Consider the following 3,553-nt stretch of genomic DNA (forward strand, 5'->3'; position numbering starts at 1 on the left):
CTCTCGCCAAGGCAGCAAGGTTCCGCTAGTCGTGGGGCGTTCCCACTCCAAGCAGACCCGTGCCCGCCAAGACCCCTCGGGACCCGGAGGGGGAGGGGCCGCAGGGGCAGGGCGTCCCCTGGCCCCGGGGGCGAGGGGAGTGGGGGAGCCCGGCCGGGGGGGGAGGGGGCGCCGGTCCCGGGGGAGGGTGAGGGGGAGGAGCCCGGCCCCGGGCGGGGGCCCCGGGCCCGGGCGGGAGGGGGAGGCGGGCAAGGTCCCGCCAGAAGCGGGCTCGGAGGGGGCGGCACAGATAGCACGTGGGGGGTTCGGGACTCACCCCGTGCCGGGCACGCCCAGGGTTCCGCCACCGCCGGGACGCTTGCGTCAAGGGTCCCGGGCCGCGGAGACACGCGGGGGCCCCCCCGCACGGCCCCGGCGCCGGCCGCTGCTGCGCGCCGCCGCCAGTCACTGCAGACGCGCCCCACCGACCGGCCAGGCAAGCGCCGCGCCGGGCCCGCGGCCACGCAGGTCGCGGCCGCGAGAGCTCAAGCGAGAACAATAGGGGGGTCCAAGGGACAACCAAGCCGGAGTGCGGGGGCACCAGGAAGGCTTCCATCCCGCATGCGGGTTCGCGGGGCAAGGACGAAAGTGTCTGCATGGCCCAGCGCCTCAGGCCCCCGTCTCGGCAGGACCTACATACCACCTGCGGTGCGCCCCGGGGTCGTGGGGGCTGGCATGGAGTCAGCCGCTCCAGGCACTGGGCGCAGTAGCCCCTGGGGCTGCCCAAGCGCCGATTCCCCGGCAGCCGTTGCGGCCGCGCACGCCAATTGGCCCACAGGCAGGCTGCCCCGGAGGCCATGCGCTAGCGCCCGCCCACACGGGTTCTGGACGTACACGTTCCCGCATGCCCCGCTGCCACGGGAGCAGAGCGGCCTCCACCGCCAGCAGGCGGCCAGGCCGGTGCCGCCTATGTGCGGCTGCAGGTGCGGTGCGCGGGGTCCCCCTCGGGTCCAAGTGGGCGCAATGTACTAACGCTGCGACGACGAGTTCAGAAGAGGCTTCAGGTGGCGTGCCGGTACTGGCCGTGGCCCGTTGGGCGCGGGGCCGCCGTGGCCTCGCGCGTCTAGGGGACCCCGGGCCACGGACGTCCGGCGTTGCAGGTGCCGCCCAAGCGGGCAGAGGGGGAGCCCGGAGTCCGGGGGTCGTGCCCCCCGGCGGGTCGGGGCGGGGGAGCCCGGACTCGGGCCCCCCGCGGGGGCGGACTGCGGGCAGCCCTCGGGGCGGGGGGGGGAGCCCGGACGCCTGCCGGTCAGTGGCCCCCGCGGGCGGGGGGAGCCCGGAACCGTCTGGGCTCGGTGCCCCCGGGGCAGGAAAGGCGTGAGAGCAGGGCAGGGCAGCAGGTCAAGTGGCCCCAGAGGTATCCCGAGCGCAGCTGGTTGCGGCGGTGGGTTCGGCCAAACCCCCGCAGCAGGCCGGCTCCAGCCATTTCAGGGCCTCGGGGGCCCCCTCCGCCAGTGTGGGTCAGGGTCTCTCCCCAGCCCCACGTGGCGCCCCCCGGCGGCCCTGCCTGCTCCTGGAGGCGCCTGCGCTGGCCCCTCACCACCGGTGCACTTGGTGAGTCCTCGTGACACCTGCCGGCCGCCCGCTCCCCGCCTGGGTTCGGTGCCCGCCTCAGAGTGGGGGCAGGGAGCCCGGACTCCTGGGTTCAGTGCCCGCCTCAGAGTGGGGGCAGGGAGCCCGGGCTCCTGGGTTCTGTGCCCGCCTCAGAGTGGGGCTGGGGAGCCGGACTCCTGGGTTCTGTGCCCGCCTCAGAGTGGGGGCAGGGAGCCCGGCTCCTGGGTTCAGTGCCCACCTCAGAGTGGGGCTGGGGAGCCCAGACTCCTGGGTTCGGTGCCCGCCTCAAGAGTGGGGGCAGGGAGCCCGGCTCCTGGGTTCGGTGCCCGCCTCAGAGTGGGGCTGGGGAGCCGGACTCCTGGGTTCTGTGTCCACCTCAGAGGTCGGTGAGGGGGTTGGGGCAGGGAGCCCAGACTCCTGGGTTCGGTGCCTGCCTTAGAGTAGGGGCAGGGAGCCCGGATGCCTGGGTTGGCGAGGGGGTTGGGGCAGGGAGCCCGGCTCCTGGGTTCGGTGCCCACCTCAGAGGTCGGTGAGGGGGTTGGTGCAGGGAGCCCGGACTCCTGGGTTCGGTGCCCACCTCAGAGTAGGGGAGGGGAGCCCGGTTGGCGAGGGGGTTGGGGCAGGGAGCCCGGACTCGGGTTCTGTGCCCAGCCCTCGGGGTGGAGGGGGGAGTTGTGACATTGTGAGTCTGATCTAATATCTCCTTGAAAGGTGACCAGCTGCCCTGCCCCGGGGAGCCTGGAGGGCTGCTTAGGCAGAGCTGGAAATGCAGCGGGCGGGTGAGGGATCCCAGGGTGGGGGGCTGCTCAGGGCTTGGGATGGCAGCAGACAAGGCTTGGCCATCGCTAGGGCTTTGCTCCAGAGATCAAAGCAGGAATCTGACCATTTCTGGGGACACGTGAGGGAACCGGCGTTGTTGTCTCTGTCTCTGGGCTGCTTGTGGTGACCTGTGTCTGGACGGTTTAATGGCTGAATGGCCCTGGGCTAATTGCCGGGCTGGCTGGGAGAAGGAGAGTTCAGCGAGTGTTTTCTCAGGCCGAAAGGCTGCTGGAAATGTATGAAAACCCCGGACACGATCCTGCTTCCTCTCCGATCTGCTCTGGGTTTCAAGAGGGGAAACCTGAGCCCCAAGGATTGAGGTGCCCAGTCGCTGACTGGAGCCCCCTGAATATGGACATTGGACCAGAACCCCTGGGCTCTTCCTAAAGGGACTTTTGGCAGCTACAAGCTCCTCTCTGCTGTGTCTGAGCCTCAGGAACTGACTTCCCCTCTGGCGGTGGCTGATCTGTAAGCAACGCTCCCTCGCGTAACAGGAACCGGCTCCAGGCGTGTGTCTGGGTCAGAGCTAAGTTACAACTGGACCTGGCTGTGTGGCTGTTCCACGCCAAGGGAAGATTTTCAGGAATCACCATGTGAGTGTGTGTGGCCGGAGGCCGGGCACTGGAAGGGAAGTGCGGGCTCTGGACTCTGGTAAGCAGGGAGCTGCTGTGGCTGTTCTGGGCTGCTTGGGAAATCGCAGGACTGGCAGATCCACCAGCATCTGGGGTTTGTCTGCCCCGGTCTGTTTGCTGTTCCCCCTAATCGAGTGACCTCAGCTGGCTCCCACAGGCAGCACCGGCACAGGAGTAGGGCTGTAACGGGCCAACAGACCAGAACAATTCTCCCATGAGCCACCCCGAGCTCTGGGGCCACCCTGCGCCGGGGGCCGCGTCCCTGACCAGCTTGGCCAAAAGCCACCGCTGGACCCGGCCTCCAGGAACGTGACTCGTTGTGTGTCAAACCCCCTTCGACTTCTGGCCTCAGCCCATCCCCTGGCAGTGAGTTCCAAGGGTTAACGGAAATCCTGCCTGCTGGAAACCGGCTGCATGTTCCTGAGCCCCCGGCTCGGGTGCCCCAGTCCCTGTCTCCGGCCAGCCAGGAGACTTTACAGCCTTGTGCCTGGCCCCGTGGTCGCCCCTCG

Source organism: Chelonoidis abingdonii, chromosome 14 (assembly GCF_003597395.2).
Source record: "Chelonoidis abingdonii isolate Lonesome George chromosome 14, CheloAbing_2.0, whole genome shotgun sequence".
Classification (NCBI taxonomy): Eukaryota; Metazoa; Chordata; order Testudines; family Testudinidae; genus Chelonoidis; species Chelonoidis abingdonii.